The sequence below is a fragment of the Mirounga leonina genome, unplaced genomic scaffold, assembly GCF_011800145.1.
Source record: "Mirounga leonina isolate KUSES-001 unplaced genomic scaffold, KU_Mleo_1.0 Mir_151, whole genome shotgun sequence".
In the NCBI taxonomy this organism is placed as follows: Eukaryota; Metazoa; Chordata; class Mammalia; order Carnivora; family Phocidae; genus Mirounga; species Mirounga leonina.
Window position 1 is genome coordinate 16,643,917 of NW_023270377.1, and position 20,251 is coordinate 16,664,167.

A 20,251-nucleotide genomic window follows, 5' to 3' on the forward strand; every position below is an offset into this window, starting at 1 on the left:
ATTATTTTCTCAACAAGGATTTTTTAAATCCCTATGTAGTTTTTAAAGAAAAAAAAAAACCAGCCTTTGAAAAATGTGATTTCTCTTTCCTTATCTGGAAAATTCTGTGATGTGTCCTTAGGAACCAGTAAGATGTGAATATATCACTAAGAATATGGAGGCAGAGTGTTTCAAAGACAGCAGGGAGTGAGCATTTAAGTTCTGCTGCTAACTCTCTGAGTCAATCTAGGCAAAGTTTTTATAATTGGTGGTGGTGGTATATTTGTTTGTTTATTGCCTTCCTGGTCCTCCATTTCTTACAAGTACATGTAGAGAATTGGGTATTGGGTGAGTCCCCTAACATTTTTTCAAACTGAATTTTTAGGAACCTAGGAAACTTAATCCTAACCAAATATATGCTGGCGTGACTAGCTTTAGAAAACCTCAGCTAGAGAAAACCTCTGACTGCAAAGAAGTCTGGCAGAGTCTGCGAGGCTCCACCTTTCTTAATGAGTGAATACACGTGTGATCAAGAGTACAGGTGGGTCAATCCCTCTTCTACCACATAACAGCTATGGGGTCAAAAGTCACTTTAACTCCTCAATCATCCATACTATGGAGAAACAGTACCTACCCTCATAATACTGACAGCATTAGATTGAAACAACTTAAAGTATTTGCAACCATACCCAGAACATTGCAGAATCCAACTGCTAGTTTTTACTAGTGTTCTTATCAGAAAGCATCTGAAGTCAAATGATAGAATAGAGCCAACAAATAACCCCTGTCATGGGAAAAGAAACTTACCAAAAGGAGACAACTGGTCCAAGTTGAACAAATGGCTATTCAAGTCCTCTTCAGACTAAATTGTTGTTGAAATATGCTAAGACTTGCATCACTGTTCACAAGATCTGACCCCAAGTAGTTGTTTTCTTGCCAATTCCAAGTGGTAGAAGGAGAAAACTTCAAAACAAATACACTGACAGATAGCCCCATTGTTCTGTACCATCCATATTGTTCTTCTCTATAAAAGAGAGTGTTTGGGGACAAAGGGTACCCTTGGTTCCATGTTAAGACCACTATCCATATTCCAGTTTATTTCCTAAATAAAGAGCATGGTTGTTTTTCTACTGTCATGGTCTCAAAGGCAAATCCTTTGTTTCAGAGGTTGAATGGGCTATTTCCTGACATGCCTGATTACATGCCTTGCATATCTAAGCATATTGACAATTTCATTTTACTGAGTGCAATAATCCATATCAACAGCTCATCCCTGTTTTGAATTATAAAATGCAGTTGTTTAAAAAGCCAGGTATAAACAAACTTATCTTCTCTTAGTCCTTCAGGGATTGGACTAGTTCCAAAATTAAGCCAGATGCAGAGCAGCTTCTTAAATTTAAGCACTTCCTGGGCACCTGGGTGGCTCAGTTGGTTAAGCAACTGCCTTCGGCTCAGGTCATGATCCTGGAGTCCCTGGATCGGGTCCCGCATCGGGGTCCCTGCTTGGCGGGGAGTCTTCTCCCTCTGACCCTCCCCCCTCTCATGTGCTCTCTCTCTCAAATAAATAAATAAAATCTTTAAAAAAAAAATTTAAGCACTTCCTAAATTGTCTTTTCACCAAAATGAGACCACCTAAAATATTAAGATCTCTCTTTTTCTTCCTAAAGAGAAAGAAAGAAAAAAGAAAACCCAAACACATAATTCCATTCTAATTTAAAACTCTAATTGAGTGCTCTTGTATTCATAAGATCTTCTACTCTTCTTAAGGGACAATATTCTTATTAGTCACATGAGCTGTCTAATCATTTAAGGGTAAGGCTTCTTCACACCATATACCTTTGCTGCAAAGCAAATGAGGGTGCAATTCTGTCTTTTTTTTTTCCTAAGTGCATCTCAACTATGTACTTACATAAGCAACAATCAAATACTCGGGCTGAAAAATGATACCTCCTTGACTAGAGCAAGTCTAAAGGCAACTTAGGTTAACTCTGTCTATATTTTATAAGTTAGTATTCCTCCTGATCTAAATCCAGAGATTGATAAAAATGAAAAAAACAAACAAAAAACCAAAAAACCAAAGGCACTCATGATGTTAGGGAATTAGAAAGGCAAATGATTGAACACATTGATTTTGGAACCCAGGAGAGCCATGTTTGATCTTAGGTGATCAAACCTAATGTCTGGGCCTCTCTATCTCTCAAATGGGGATAATAACAGTATCTCTCAAAAAGGGATGCAGCGAGGATTACACGAGATAATACATCTAAGTGCTTTGAACTATTCACACCAAATAATCAATAGGTGTTCAATATAATCATCATTGGTATGATCAGGGAATAATTTTGCAAGCAAGAGACATACTACATTTAAACTTCTAGTCCCCCTTTCTCTCTCTATTCAAAGAGGAAGGAAACTAGCTTCTCAGAGTAGCTGTCATGTTCCAGGTACTCTACACAGATTATCTCAACAAGTCACCATAGCATCCACTTGGGGTAGGAGGTTTTATGTCCATTTTAATAAGGAAACTGACTCAGAGAAAAAGAGATGAATGTAAAAATTCTGCTGAAAGTCATCTGAAGAGAAAGAGGTGGAGACAGCATAAAACCAGGTCTTCAACTGCCCAGCCCGTACTTCCCTACTACAAAAAGTTCATGTGTGCACACACACACACACACCTGTTTCTGAGAAAATTTGGGGATCTGTTAGGGGTACTCACAGGCTTACACAACCTAAGCATGGTTGCTTCTTCATTTAATCCTCAGAACAACCCTGTGAGGTACCATTATTATTTCTATTTCATAAATGAGGAAATTGAAGGTCAGAACATAAATAATATGCAAAATCAAAAGCAATAAGTGGTAGATTAGGGATTAAAACTGAGGTCTGTTTGATGCCATGGTCCATATTATTTCTCCTATACTGGGACATCTTCTGACAAAAAGCAAAGGTTTTTAAAGAGAAATCCTTCATTAAAATGCATAAAAACTTTACTTTTTAGTCTCGTAAGTTATGTAAGATTTTATTTCCTCTTGAAAAAATGAGCTGCCTCGTGGTGAAATTTTTCTTGTTGAATAAAAGTGATGAGAACTGGTTCTCTTTGAGTGGGGTGAAATGGATGAGTAACTCAGACGTGTGCATCCTGCTGGCTTATTTCTCATGTTTTAAGGCATCCAACAAAGGCAAGAGGTCCTATTTGATTTCAGCAGAATGTGGGATCCATGCTGCTCATTTGTCAGCTTGCTTCCTGTAGCAGCTCTCTTCCACACAGCGAGGTCACAGTGCTGGCGATCCAAATGCTCACGACCTGCAAGGTGAACTTTAATATACCACATGTTTCAACTAGGAAATTTCAAATGAAGCCTGCTCTTGGCTTTGTGTTTCCAAGCAGCTAATAGATCTTTGTCTGAAAGCACTGGGTATAGAAGTGAGTTCACAATGGTATCTCAATAAATGGCCACAGAACCAAAGAGTAAAGCAGAAGCTTCTCTGATTGACATTCTAACAGAGTGAGCAATACTCCCTAAAAGGCTACCCTTTGGAAAACCTTTAAGGAACCATAGCTGGGATTCTATTGCCTGCAAAAAGTATAATCATAAATACCAACTGTCATCAGTTCTTGAACTAGCATCTTGGTGACCAAGTATGTTGGACTAAAGCCATCTTACAGAGATTTCCACTACTCACAAATTTTTTAAAACATGATTTTGGGAGAATAAATTGAGATAAAAATATGCAGATTAACATCAGCTCATATATCTATTTTTTTAATCAGAAGCTATCAGTTAGGGGTACAAAGAGAAAAAAGCCACATTGAGCTAAATATCCAAACACTAATTGGCTTTTTAAAGTTCTAGCTTCTTGAAGCTTTGTAATTTTAAAGATTTTAATTGAAAATTATTTTGATTTCTTAAATGCTGTGCCTAAAGGTATTAACTAAAAAGCATTATCTTGGTTCTATATTTAAAGCTTGTCAGAGGAAACAAAGCTAATTATACATAGTATGTTGAAAAGTATGCCTTAACCATGAATCTGTCCTTTAAATGGAAGAAATACAAGTCTTCAAAGTATCACTTTTCTAATCCTAAATCCCCATTAGAATTCCTAGCAGTTCTGGATTCTTCTTCCCAAAACACAACTAAAACTGTTTAAATACATGTACAGGAACACACCACATCTAGGTATATTAAGAGAGCACCTATGTTCTTAAATGTATAAATGAGAAACCCAGTGGTATAGAAGAATATAAAGATATGTAGAAAAACAAATGGTGCCTCTGAAGCATAAACATTCATTCTAATAGCAATGGTTTTTGTTTAACAGACCCTGGCTCAGTTAACGTAGTAGGTCCCTGCCCTGGTTCTGGTGTTAACCTGGACAGTAGCAACAGCCTCTAGTCCCTCTTTCCTCCAACTGGTCCACCAGCCTGTTGCAATAGATAACCTCCTAAAGTTCAAGTTACTTGTGGTGGCCCTCTCCTCAGAAGCTTTTTATGGGTTACTCTTGTTAGCAGAATTATGTCCCATCTCCACTTTGTGGAATTTATGGACCTTGAAGAGACTAATAATGGTGTATTTCAGTATCCTTCAAATCATACATTGCCTAGAAAATCCAGGCAGTACATCCTGATGAGGAGTTGTGTTGTGTCAAACCCAGAGATACCTCCAGCCATCCCTGTTGCTGCCCTGGGGACATGGATTGTGATTAGGTTGCTGAATGTGGGAGCCAAAGCTTATAATTGTGGCTGAAAGTATTCCATCTGTATTTCATTAATTTCTAAGAATTATCTATGGTGCTATTAAAAATATGGATTCCCAGGTTCTGACTCCTCTCCCAAAGGTTCTGATTTGTTAAGTCTTGGATAAGATCCAGGAACCTGCATTTTGGAGTCCCAGATCATCCTGACGCAACCCAGCCACAAATTCACATTTGGAATCACTCAGAATTTATTCTCCTCATTTTACAGATGTAAAAACTGAGACTGAGAGTAGTAAAGTAATTTTCGAATGCTCAGGCAGAAATCTGTTGCAAACCAGAACTGGAATCCAGCTCTCCTAAATTCTAGTTCTCCCCTGCCCGTGAGGCTGCCTATGCTAGAGCCATGGGGCTCACATGCAGCAATCTCTGTGCTGTGTCCTATAGCTCTTCCCTGATCCCACAAGGAATCTGTCACTGCAAATCCACCTTTTCATGAGGACAGAATTTCACAGAAAAGCCTATCACAGGTCAATGCAAGAAAGTCATTTCACAAGAAATATTTTTTGAGCTCATCCAATTCATCAATGTTCTCTGCTTCATTCATTCTGTCTGCAGAGTGGGACTAGAACTGACTCTCTTTGAATGATCTGTTAGCATTATCAAAAGAATGGACCATGATAAGAAATTCAGTCTCACCGCTCAAACTACTTTATGACAGATAATGTAAATAACAATATATGTGTGCATTTCTGTTAAAGCATTAGCCTCAAAGACAAAACTGAAAAATCAGGTTGTCAGGTCATAATTTAGCATCCTCATGAGAGAAGTTTATGCATGTCATATAAATGCCTCACAAGTTGACATTTATGTTTTGGGCCAGCTGAGATACATTTACCCTTAGCTTGAGGTGAAATGTATACTTGGAAATGAATTTGATCCTTGTATGAGATTCTTTCTCTGGCTAACCTTCTTGAAGAAAAAAAAAAAAAAAAAACTTGACATGTTTGATAGATTCATTAATTCATTCTGGATGAAACTAGTTTTATGTGCTCAAACAGAAACATCTTAAATACTCCCCTACTTGACTTAACTAATTTTATGTAACTCCATTTACTTCCATGGAATAGTGTAAGTACCAGGGGAATTGGATTCATGGTCTGTTTCACAATAAGAAAATTTGCTTGGTAGGGGAAAATGTCTTTAAAGACATTTTTAGCTCTGGATTATAAAATTAGTGCTTTTATCACAAATAAGTCAACTTATTCAGGTAAGAATTATTAATTCATCCATTCAACAAATATATATTGAGCACTTACTATGGGCTCAAAAGTGCTGGGCACTGGGACATAACAGTGAGTAAAAACACATTTCCCTTGCTCAATGGATATACAGGGGCTTCCAAAGGGATATACACATTAAACATATAACCACACAGAAAAGAAATCCATCACAATTGGAGAGTGTAGATTGAGGCGTTATCAGTAAAGTCAGAGAAATCTTTTGAGAGGTACCAACAACCCAGCTGTACCTGGAGGGGTGAGTAGTTTCTAACTAAGGCAAGGAGGGAAAGAATGTGTATGCATGATGTAGGTACATCATGACCAAGGAACATACAGCCCAGTTCTAAGGAAACACTATGAGCTCCTCAGTCTCATAACGAGGTGTTTTTGTTTGTTTTTGTTTTTGAAGCCAGACTTGAGGCTTGTACCCACTCTGTAGGTCCTTGATCACATGGCAGTTGTGGCTGAATGGACGAAGTACTTGAGAAGAAAAAGACCTGGAGAGATTGCTTTAATATCCATGGTTCTGAGCCTCTACATCTGCAAAGTGAGGTTAATAAAGCCTAGGGTCATAGGAGGATTAAATGAGATCAGCTGTGTGCCAAGATTTATGAACTGAAAAGTAATATACAAAAGTGAAGGATTATAAAAGATTACAGTGACTAATTCTCCCAGTATATAAACTACTCTCTGGTAAAAATTAAATTGGATATCATTAAAGTAACTCTGTGATCTGTCACACAACTAGCATATTATTTTCTCATGGTGCCATACCAACTAGGACACTAGTACTCTAAGCCTTAATCTAAAGTCTGTCAAGGACTTAAGTGAGGGATGAGCCTCATTCAAAACCCTGGCTTCAACACCAAGTGGCTGTATAACATCTGTCCAGCCCTAATAGTCACCACATAAAGCTCACAGAGCTCTGGAGAACACAGGTTTTGCTTAACACGACAGGGGTAACCACAAATATTTCCTGAAGCTTCTCACCCATAAGTCTTTGGACTGACTGGCAAAATTCTGTTATCCTCACTCAGAATCTCTTTATTCCAGGTCTTCTCCAGGCCACTGTAGAACCCAAAGGGAATTATATTGCACAAAAATGTTTTAACAAAGTTATAGTGTGGTTATAAAATTAACATCAAGGAAATTCTTCACTAATTAATCTAATTAGAGATTGAAAATTTCAAGAAGAGTAGTAAAAGGAAGTCAGAAGAAAGGAAAGTTGATATTTCTAAAGAACAACATGTGGCTCGAAGGTTTTTAGGGAAAGGGGGATGGTCACTCTGGTCAGGAATTCAATAAAGGGAAATTAGCAAATTATGGCTGCAGTTATGTTAGCTCAATCTAGATAGGGTGAATGGATCGTTTGGTGAAAACAGATACTTAAAGTGGTACAGAGAGAAATTCTTTCTGGAAAGAATGCATTCCTGCCCTTGTTTATTTTCTCTAGGAGCCACATTACAGCCCTCAGGAAGTAGAATTTTTAGGAATCAGAGGGGCAAAGCTTAACTTCTACAGAAATTCCAATCACAAGAGGAGCCTCACTTGCCGTCATTTTACCAGGCACCAATGCCTCTAGGAAGAACAAGCTATTGATTAAACAGGGCAGCCTGATATTTCTTGAGGAGTTTCTCTGTTCTACTGACCAGGTTAAGCCAGGGAGGGTTTTCCTACCACACATGCACACTACACATGTGTGCATGTGCGTGTGTGTGTGTGTGTGTGCGCGCGTGCTCGTGCACAGATCTTATCTTCAGGCTTCACTGTCTTTGCTGGAGAGCCACTGTTTCTGATCACATTTATTATTCATGTGTCTACGATATGGTTTCTCACTATAGCCTAGGTCAATCTCACCGCTATTCTACATCAAATTCTAGAAACTCCTAGGCAGAGCACCAATATAATGAAGCTAGAACTCTACTTCACATGGGAAATTTTTGACTATTTCAAAGAATAGGAAAGGTTTCCCCTCCTGTGAGCACAGAAGTTTTCAGTAGAACTTCCTGACATTATATTTGCCATAAGCACCCTATTATCTTTCCTGTATTACTTTCTGTTCACTTCTTGTGTTTGCTTTCCCAGGGAATACCTCTACAGCCCTCTCCAAGTTACTATGGAAGAAAATTTGATGTATTCCTCATTTCTACATTTTTCTCAATCCTTATATCCAATCAGTTTATGATTTCTATCAATTGTACATTCAAAGTAACTCTTCTATTCCTTTCCTCCAATTACTACATCTGATACCTTAGTTTGGACTCTTTTGATCTCTTTCTGAACTCTTGCAATGATTTTTAACAGGCCCCTGCCTCTGATCTGTCACTTTGTCAACCCATCCTTTACACTTCCCCAGGTTTATCTTTGTAAATGAGAGTTTTGATCATGTTACTATTTTTTAAACTACTTGACAAGTCTAAATGTCTGTGCCCATGGTATAAAGACAAAAATCTTTCAAGGCTTTCATTGTCTGACTCCAATTCAACTTTGTAATACATCTCCTCTTCCTTACATCTTAGAAAACAACTAGAGAAGGTTATTTGCTATTTTCCATGGACCCTACTTTTTTTCACACTTCTGTTTTTTGTTTTCTGTTCCTTTAACCAAGAACACCACTGCAAGTCCATCATTGCTCTCTATTACTAGCATGGAAAATGCATTTTCAACCTCCCAATTCTAACTCCAATGGCAACAGCTCTGTAAAAGCCATATTATTCTCAGTTTTAATTAATTGCTTCTTCTTGTGATCCCACTTTCCCTGTACATCTATTTTCCACTTGTTTCATTATAACTTTGTTGTTTAAACAGGTTCTCAATTATATTAGGAGCTTTATGATAGTCTTGGATGTCTTCTACTTATTTTTGTATTCCCTAAGAAGTACCTAGAGCATAGCAAATACTCAATTAGATCTGAAGAGTTTAAGAAAATGAGGAAGGAAATCTAATGATTTGGTATATCACATTAGTATGAAAAATAATAAAACAGGATATTCCAAAAGATTTTCCAAAAGATGTTGACATTTCTAATTTTAAAAACTTTTAGAAAATTAGGAACAAAAGAACGTTGTCACATCTTAAACAATTCTCTCTTAAATAGGCAACTAACAATGCTCAATTTAAAAAAAGCAATTAATATGATAGCTCTGGCTTCATATGATTTATTGCCTTACCTCCTGAGACCATATTGAAATGAAACCAATTTTTAAATGCAATTTTTAAATGCAAAAGAGGCTTTTCTAGAAATTAGTATTTCTAGAAGAATGAAATCATGGAGATGGAGAAACAGCCTCTAAAAAGCAAGGCAAAGGGATGTAAAGCTGAAAATACTTAAATTAGGAAGATACAGTGAGAAACTGTCATTCTACCCTCCAGAATCTCAGAAAGATTTGAGACACAGAAACACTAAGTATAATGGAGGGAACAAGACATGAAACTGACAGCAAGAGGGAGGAATCAAAAATTTGCATAGTTAATTCCATATGTACCCTTTATACAAAACTCCTAGAAGGCTGGCCAATGTTTCTAAACAAAGTGATCAAAAAGAACAGAAGGCTGGATAAATTGAAAGGCCCTAATTTCTGACATTCAAGGATCCCATCATGAAAATTTCTCATCCTAATCACTCTACAATAAAGTCTATCAATCAAAAAACCTCAGCTATTTACAAAAGTTGCCAAGGAGCTTTTTATTGCCAGATTCCTAAAAATAGACAACTAAGGATTACCTGACAATAGGAAAGATATGAATGTAAAAAAGGCAAAGATAAACAAAAAGAAAAACTGTCCTTAAAAAGCAAAGGTAATATGGGGGAAAAGAAAATTTTGACAATGTGAGATTTCTTTTACTCTTGGGAATAAGACTAAGATGGCTTCCCTAATTAATATTATTGAAATTTGCTTTTGAGCATCCAGCCAAAGCAACAGACTTGGAAATCATGTGTTTATTGAAAGGATGAGTGAAAAGTAAAATTATTTGTAGATTGTAATATTTATGAATGTAACAAAAGAACATTTTAAAACTAGTGCGTGAGTATTTAGGTGCCAAATGCAAAATAAATGTACTTACCAGGAGGTTTCATTAAGCACTTCCCATGTGCCAAGCATTCTGCTACAAGTTTTATATACATTATTTAAGCCAGAATGTTGTATTTAAAAACATAATGTGAGAAAGGAATCCCAATTTATAATAGCAGACAAAAATATAAAACAAAGAAATGAATTTTAAAACCATGCACAAGATTTGAAGAAAACTAGAAAAACTTTCCTGTGGTGCTTAATTTTATGTGTCAATTTAGAGGATGTATTTGGGTGAGATTAACATTGAAATTGGTGAACTTTGAGTAAGAAGATTGCCCTTCATTATGTCCGTGGGCCTCATCCTATCAAAAGAAATCTTGACTAAGACAAAAAGACTGGTCTTCCCAAGTAAGAGAGAATTCTCCTACAGACTGCCTTCAGACTTTATCTGCACCATAGCCCCCTCCCTCACCCTCCAGGTCTCCAGCCTGCTGGCTGACACTGCAGATTTGAACTTGCTAGCCTCCATAATCTTGTGAGCCAATTCCTTATAATAAATCTCTTTCTACATATATACACATCCTATTGATTCTGTTTCTCTGGAGAACTCTGAGTAATATATTTTATAAGACACTTGAATAAATGAAGACAAATACCTACATGTACCAGAAAGAAAAGATGAAACTTTGTAAGTGATCACTCTTTCTAATACAATGGGTTCAACTTAGTTCTCAGTAATAGCTTGTTGTGATGGTTCTGAAAGCAAAACTATTCTAAATGTATATTTAAAAATCAACAGGTAAGGATATTTAGGATCATTTCAATAAAAACTAAGAATTTGAACATCTTACCAGATATAAAAACTGACAATAAAAATATTATGATGGAAACATGTTCTTTTGGTGCACAATCTGAATGATGGACAAAGGGAAGACAACATACTTCCCAGGTGGACAAAAAACTCCATTTGTCTTGTTTTGTTCAAATAGGAGGCACTTCAAGGTTTTTGTTTTTTGTTGTTTTTTTTTCCATAAGTGAACAGGATAACGTGGAAACCAATCTGACATCTATAAGTTGTTAATTTATGGAGAAGGAATGAAAGGATTAATTACTCAACAAATTATTCCAACAAAGTTGACAAAGCAGTTTTGTTGTTGTTTTTTTTTCATATTTTTTTCTGATTTTTGTGTTTTATTTTTCCTTGGCCCCTAGCTTATTTTTTATTTTGATGATTTTGGGTTTTTTCTTTTTTTTTTTTTTAATTTTTTGTGTGTTGCTTTGTTTGGTTTTTATCAAGTGAGATGTCATCTTAGAACTTATATCAAAAAAAAATTTCTAGTGGACTGAGAACAATCCACCAGCACTCCTTGTAAATTCAGGTGGTTCAAGAATATAGTGCAGGGCATCAGTGTTGTCTGTTGCCCCATTTCCAGAGAAAAAGGAAAATTATCTTTAAAAACTCATTGAAAGACCTCTTATGAACCAGTATGGAAATCATTACTACTTTACTAGACAAAAACACACAAAGAAGAAGAAATCATTGAGCCCTGGCCAAAACTGTAGTTCAGATAAATACATGCGTATTTGAGAGACAACAGGAAGAAAGGGGAGAGGGTGAAAGATTTCTGGAAGAATGCAGTGGGTAGAAGGGTACAGAGACAGTCCTTTTCATCAGTGAGGAAGGAGCCTGGATTGAGGGCCAGAGTAGCACTAGGGCCTAAGACCTTGAAGGGAAGGAAGGTTGCTCCAGCTCTCAGTCCAACTACTCCCCTGATAGCCCAATGGAAGAAGGGGATGTGCATTTAACTGCATTATCAGAGACACAAATAAACATCAGGTCTCTTCAACCTACTGCTGCTTCTCATCAAAACAAAGAAGTGAGGCCTAGATAAGAAAAGCCATTTTCCTAGCAGCAGGAGAGAATTGTAAGTGTATGAAATCCAGACTCAAGTGGCCACAGTGGAGAGATAAGATACCCTGAGAGCTGTCTCAGTCATGTTGCTGCGGTTCCTGGGTGGCACTGGAGGGGTGGGGCCAAGTTTGTAAGTGCCTTGAGGTACAGCATTGCCACAACTAGGGAGAAGGCAGGGGGCAGGGTCTGCAGTCTCCTAAGGAAGAAGACTTCACATTTCACAGGGAGGCAAGGGAAAGAGGAAGGCCCAAGTCTTACCATTCGAAAATCAAGAGCTGCTCCTCCAGCTCAGTTAGTAACAATATAAGCTCCAAAAAACTTTAGAGTCCAGAGGAACTCTGTTTTACAAAAAAGAAAAGTAATGACTCCAGGGATGAAGGATGAGATAAAGCAGGCGCTCCTTAGAAGATTTTTCATAGGCAGAGTTGTAAAGGAAGGACAGGAATAATTAAAAAGCTTAGTTTTCTTGTTGTCATTTTTCCTCCCTTAGTGAATTCAAGACTTCATTAGTCACACATGTCATTTGCTTGAATCAGGTTAGTAGGTTTATGCGGTAGGTTCTCACATAAATATTATAAACCTTAGAGTTGTAGCTCTAGACAGCCTGGCAAGATCCTCCCCCTTCCACAACACAGTCCTGAGGAATGAGTGGTGTAAAGCACTTTGACAGACCAAATTCTCACATCAGTGAGATCCTTTCATGATCCTTTCTGCCTCAGCTTTTATGCAAGCACATAGAAAAAAAAAAAAAATGAAGTTTAGGGGGAAGTATTCCACAGCTTAAAAATCAACATTTTCTCTTTATGATAAGCATGGAAAATAGGCCATCTTGAAAGAACATTCAATATGATCTATCTACTTGCTGTGTTTTGCTATTTTGTTGTTGTTGTTTTGTTTGTCTCTCAAGATTTCTCCACAGACAATATGTTTTTAAATAAAATCCAAACTTGACAGTTAGCAAACCATCACTTCAATAAATTTCCCCTTTATAATAGCTTAATGAGTATTGCTGAAATACATAAAAAATTACTCACCACTTTCTTTTATTACTTATCAATGGAATATGCTATTTTCAAGTTCTGTTGATAACATATGTTTATTTAGTTTAACAGGAGATATGCTGAAATATTATGATATTGAGTTCTTTTTGTTTTCCCATTTTTTCCATGGGTAGCATAAGAAAATTTTCAACTCTAAGTATATGAAAGTATTTCTATACATGCTCAAAAAAAATAGATCATTCTAAAGCTAACCAGAAAGTTTTCTGAAGTAATCAGTCTGGACTGTGTGATCTATCTGGCAGGACACAAATGCTTTATCAAGATGAAAGACTGTGGGACTGTGGCAGACCACACTGCTCTGTCCTGCTGTACAGAGAGGTGTCTCTTAGGTACATATTCGTGGGCTCAGATCATCAGGGCTAGACAAATCCTTAGATACTCTCGAGTCTTCATTTTACAGAAGATGTCCCCATAACCTAGAAAGGGAAAGTGATTTTTCTAGAACCCACAATAAAGTTAAAGAAAGAGCCAGAACAAAATCACTATCTTTGGGAGAAGGTATTTTTGGCAGATATAACTGATGATGGATTTTTATCTAGAATATATGAAAGAAAAAAAAAAAACTCTTGGAAATCAATGAGAAAAAAACTAAAAATAGGGAAGTTATTTTAATGAGATGGAATTCTGCTACTTATTGTAGAAATTTAGAGAGGTTTAAGCCAATATACTCTGGCTTTCCTCACAAAACCAGAGGTCAAGAAGGATGTCAGCTGGGAGGGCACAGCCACCTGAAGAAATCATCAAGGACTCAGCTCCTTTATTGTTCAAGAGACTTACGTCTCACATATCACAGGCTACTTCCCCTTCTCCAGACATAACCTGTGTTCCAGACAAACACAGAAGGGAAGTTCCAGGGACAAAATGTAAAAGATACATCTTTAAAAAAGTTTGTCTGGAAGGCTCACTGACTTTCATTTACTTCTCATTGGCCAAAGTTAGGTAACATGACCATCTCCAGCCTCACAGGAAAATAAAAAAATAAGCTTAACTGGATATGTTGAAATCTCAATCAGAGTCTATTGGTAAAGAAGTGAAAATGGATAGGAAGGAGATGATTAATAGTGCTTGCCAAAGAACAACTGAGGCAATACACAGAAGAGAAAACTTAATGACCAATGCATTTTTTAAAGGTTGCCCAATCTCACCAGTAATCAGCAAAAAAATAAAAAAATAAAAATAAATAAATGCATACATAGAACAATAAGGTAGCATTCCATACCCAATCAAAATGATAATGTCATTTATTCACAAAAAGGAGGGTAAAGGAAACCTTCCATACACTAAAAATCAAAAACATACATTTATCCTGTGTGTTGGAACACACCATATTCTGCTACTTTTGGAGGGCAATTTGAGAATATCTCATAAATCACCCAAGAACCAAAACTGGCCCTTCTAGGTACATTCTTTAGAGAAGCTCTGTGTGGTCAAGAAGACATGTATATAGGTGTCCTTTGCAGCACTGATTATACTGGAGAAATACTGGCAAGCCTGAGCTCTCTTCAGAGGGGCATGGCTAAGCAAACTGATTGGTGTACTCATGCAATGAATGGATTATTTCCTTTATATATATATAATAATAAAATAAAATAATATATATATAATATATAATAATATAATAAAATAATATAATGCATCTCTAGGCCCTATTCAGTTGTACCCCATGTCTATCGATGACCATAGAACTCTCTTTGGCCTCTCTGCCAATTTCCACACACAAAAAAATTCCTCCCACTGGGATTTTTGAGAGCATGAAGAATTTGCTGAAGATTTGGGGGACATATGAAGGAGTCAAACCAGGAGCCCTTGGCCTATTCCCATCTGATATTCATCTTTTCCTGCTTCTTTGCTGTTCCCAGGACTATCCCACCCCAAGCTCCAAATTCTTTTTTTTTTTTTTTTTTTGGTCTGTATGTAGAGCTTCATCAGCCCTCCATGCCCAACCCCCAACCACACACACACACACACACACAGAGTCCACTCCTGAAGGTTTGGTGCCTTCTAAGACCCATATAAACTGGATTGTTGAGCAACAATTCAAAGTCTTCAACAAAGCAGTTTACCAAACAAGACATCTCTATCCCTCAGAAAAATTCTGGTGCCAGCTCATCACTTTAAGAATGTATTTGCCATTTCATTACCAATCAACATTACTCTTTTGAAGTCAATCCCTTCTTAACCCTCATGAAGATTATTATTAATAAAGATTATGATGAGGAGGAGGAGGAGGAGGATTATTGGTGGTGCATCAAATAATCAAAGGCATCTTAGCACCCAAGAAGTATAACAAATGAATAATTCAGTCAAATGACACTTTACTGAAAGTGAGAAGTGGCAACAAAAAAACCCAGTTAGATTCTTTCACAGTAAACCATAGCGATGGTAGGAAGCTATCCTTATGAAGACCTACCCTTATCCACTTTCATCATTTTTGTAATGATAAAACCATAACAAAAAAATGTATTTGGGATAAATAATATAACCCAGCTGGAAGTGCTTGCCCTTATGATAGAGAAGATATTTAAAACATCTAAATAGTAATGAATAACTCTCTCTCCTGTAGTCATAGATGTATTTACTTAAAATACATATTTTATAAGCAGAATGGCATATAACAACCATATGGCTAATAATTTACACAATCTGTAAATCATAGTTGAACCCAGGCATTTACTTTGTTATAAAGAAATATGGCAATTTATGTAATGATTGAGGAGAATTATGTGTTAAAAGAAAGAGAGCTTCATGTTTTGATTATGTAGGCAAGGAACGAAATTAAAGTGGCCCATGTTGATTTATGGTTAAGCATTCTGTGACTACGTAGTCAGACCGAGGAAATGTATGTTTGCTTTATTTATACCCAAGCATTTTCAAAGTGCCACCATCAGCCCTAAAGAAGATGTACTATCGATTTGTTTATTGGCGAGCCATCTCAAATCAGTAGAAACTATATATATGAGTAATTTTAAATTCTGAAATATGAATGTTGCTTTCAGATTTTCATAAATGCCCTCCATGGTATATAAAACATTCCATGTTATCCAGCCAGAATTGACAGCGCTTTTCCATGAAGATCTTTCTGGCGGTCACCTTCCTATATTGATGCCCACTCTTGGTGATGACACAGACAGCATGGCAGAATCGCTGCACCTTCATCATTTCCAGCACTATCTTTATGCTCCTCGGTAAAGCCTGTTCTCATATATTTACTACAGACAATGTAGAAAATGAGACCAGATGGTGGGGGGTAAGGATGGGAGGGTCATAATAATATGTGTGGGCAGGGGCCTGTACAAATGTGATCAGATCAACCTAAAACGTCTAGATATAATTAAAATTTTTAAATCTCTTTTGTAAGCCCGATAACCCATCCAGTCATCTTAATGGTTGGGTGTCAACATTATAAGAACTTAGGTTAGCATGATAATATATTCTGAAAGGACAGATGTAATCGCATTATTGTCCTTACCTAATTCTGAAAGTAATAGAAGGTAGCATGCAATACTACATAGCTAATCATCTAGAGAGTGTAAGTTAACATTAAATATTAAGCTATGTAGCATGCTGGAAGTGTATAATTTGATACATAATCTAGACCTGTCTAGATTCTATCTGTCCAATGGAACTTTCTATAATGATGGAAATACTCTGTAACTGTGCTTTTCACTATGGTAAACAACAGAGGTGTGTGGTTAGTGTTACTAAGGGATGGAATTTTTAACTTTATTTAATCTTTATTAAGTTAAATTTAAATAGCCACATGTAGGTGCCATACTAGACAGTGCAGATCTAGACTATAAATATTTTCTATAGTTGAGCCCTAAATTTAGGTCTGCTTCCTAATAGCCTAGGGGAAAAGGAAGATGCATTGAGCACAACAAACTTGTCAAAAAAAGCATCCTTGTGATTCAGGTGAAGCAGTCTCTTTATTCAGTCCCAATACCGAACATCAATATATTTCATGGGCCTCTTCCATGCAGTGAATAACGCCTTGATACGATAGTTTTATTGAGCACAGAGCAATGTTATTCATGTTGCTATTTTCTAATGTAGACTCCTAATCATTCTTGCAGAGATAATACTAAACCATGATTCAGGAGTGACACCTTCATGGGGAATTAAAATATGTGGTTTGATAATCTGACTTGTTACAGGAATGAAACTGAGAAAATCTGGAGGAATAGGTAGAAAGCAGGTACATTTCTCTCTCTCTCACACACACACACACACACACTATAGCATCTCTGAAACAATGGGGTAAAAGCTGTATTTAGTATTACATTGCATATCCATAGACAGAAAAACATATAGCTATTAAAATTACATTTTTGATTCTGATTAATAATGTCAAACAAAAATGTTAACTATGAAATTTTAAATAAGGAAAGGAAAGCATAAAAATGTATGTCTGGCAAAATCTATGTTTTGTAAAAACTAAAATAAACATAATATCAATGTTATATATCATACATAAAATTAGACTGGAAGCAAATAACTTCACACCGATAAGTGAAACTCAGTTCTTTCTTGTGGTAGGGTCATAATTGATATTGTTTCTTTACTGTATTTTCAATATTTTTAAATATTCTAAATCAAATATTTTAAAGTGGAATCAATAAAAATCAATGAATGCAGTAATAGAACAATAAGTATTTGTCTCTACTAGGCTATAGTTTTATACAACCACCATGGAACTTATACATGATAAAGTAATTTAAATTATATCAGAAATCCTCAGTTAATCTAATATTTGAAGACAGTAGCACAAGCGTGGATGTCCTATCAGTTTTGACACCAATGCGGGTACCCACCTTCTTAAGTCTAAGGCTGTGAGATGGGCTTCCATTGGCATCTAATCCTGCAGAGCTGTGAAGCACTTACCCCTTCAATAAAAGAGAAAAGATAAATGAGAATAATCCAGATCTCATGGCTTGCTGGGCAAGGGACTAAGTGAGATGAATTAAGTAAAGCATATAGTATGGTGATTAGCATATATGGAGGCTAAAATACATATTAATCATCCTTTCCTCCTTGCTTTTTTATAGAGATGGGAAAGTGTTCCATAGAAATCCCTGAGGCATACTTACAAATACTTGATTTGCCATGGACAACAAGTATTCCTTAGAATATTATGAGGAATTACCTCCCTTTGAACATTTTATGACAACTATGACATTATGGTCTATCTTTCCAACTTCTTATTTAGAATAAAAATAGTCCTGGGCTCTACTGACTATTCCTTATAAAAATAGGTCACATCTGATAGTTTGATTAAAAACAAGAATTAAGATGCTTCTTGGAACCATTTGGCAGTTTGTCATGTCAAGCCAAACTTCGATGACACAGACACGTATTAAAGGACTCTTCTTTCAAAAAAAAATCTGATTTACTTGGACCCAAAGTCTTATATAACTTTAAAAATAGGTTAACTAGTTCCTAAATTTAAGAAAAGGATAATAAAGACAGGAAAACAGAGATCTCAAATGGGAAAACTTTAAGTGTTGATTTAATTCTTTTTGTTGGCAAACCATGCAGGAATTTTAATGAAATTTATCTAAATCTCTTGCATGCACCCAAATTGTTTACACAGAATCCGATGAACAGATAATTGGAAGTTAGGAAGAGGCAGGTAGAGAGAGAAAAAGGAGAAGCCAGAGATAAGAGATTAAAGCAATCTGCAGGATGCTGTTTCTGTGAGCCATGTATCTCATGGCTCCTTAATAAAAGCTAGGAATCAAGGATTGCTGACTTAATTGTGGGAGAGAGTGAGAGACACGGCAATTGTCAAAAGATTTGAGAAACAACATTCCCTTAAAGATGTATAGACCCTCTGTTCTCACCAATTGAGACCAACTGCAAAATACAAACTTGTTTTTCTCAGCAGGAATAATTTCATTATGGAAGCATATGTATGCAGGGAAATAACCCACTTGATTTTCTGTCATTTTATTTTAAGCATATCGGTGGATACGTCAGAAGCAATCACATTTAAAAGGGTTAAACAATCAGATACAAAGTTATGACCAATTTTAAAAAGTTAAAAATCTTTTTAAACTAAAATATGGAAAAATAAATATGTAGGAAAACAGCCTTTACTTTTAATAAGATTCATTTTGTTAAAACTATATATTTTTAGGGCGCCTGGGTGGCTCAGATGGTTAAGCGTCTGCCTTCGGCTCAGGTCATGATCCCGGAGTCCTGGGATCGAGTCCCGCATCGGGCTCCCCGCTCTGCGGGAAGTCTGCTTCTCCCTCTGCCTCTCTCTCTCTCTCTCTCATGAATAAGTAAATAAAATCTTTAAAAAAAAAACTATATATTTTTATAATACTAACAACCAGTTGGTGTCACGAACTTATGCTGTGTCTATGCTAAGGAAAATATGCTATAAATATAATATCCTAAATATCCTATACAAAGTAGGGGGAAAGAATCTGTCAAGTGGACATGTAGTCATGGCTGGGGCTGTTCACCACATGTTTCTTGTCTTCCTTCAAAGCATCCCCTTCAAAGTCAGGCACAGCCTTATGACTTGCTCTGACCAATAAAATCTGAGCAAAGCTGACAGATGGTACTTCCAGGTAGATGTTTTAAGAGCAAGCTTATGCTTTGATACATTTCCTCTTTCCCTGTGCCATGGCAATCGATGATGCTCCAGAATGGGAAGAATCTGTTAATGAGGACAACACAGAATCAAGCCCTGAACAACCCACAGTGGTGATATAGCATCGTTGAGAAGTAAACCTTGTTTTAAACCAGAGTTTTTGTAACTTAACTTAGCCTGATTAATGCTGGCAATGAACTTTTATTTTTAACTTTACATGTAGTTATCTTTTTAAAAAAAGATTTTATTTCTTTATTTGAGAGAGAGAGTATGAGCAGGGGGGAGAGGCAGAGGGAGAAGCAGACTCCCCGCTGAGTGGGGAGCCCGATACGGGACTTGATCCCAGGACCCTGAGATCATGACCTGAGCTGAAGGCAGACGCTTAACCCACTGAGCCACCCAGGTGCCCCTACATGTAGTTATCTTAATATTGCACAGAGACAGCAAATATTCATGTACTCAGTCACTCAGTCAGTCATTCACTAATCAAATATTATTGAGCACTACTCTGCTAAGTCCTGGGGAGACCACAGTAGGCAGGACAAACTCTGTTCTCAGGGAGTCTGTATTCTAGTAGGAAGAGATAAACAGTACATAGGTGAATGCCTTTAAAAGATCATTGCAGATTATAAAATGCCATATAAGGAAAACAGGATAAAATTAAGGAAAATGATTAGGACTGGGGTTAAGATCTAGGAAAAGAGGTG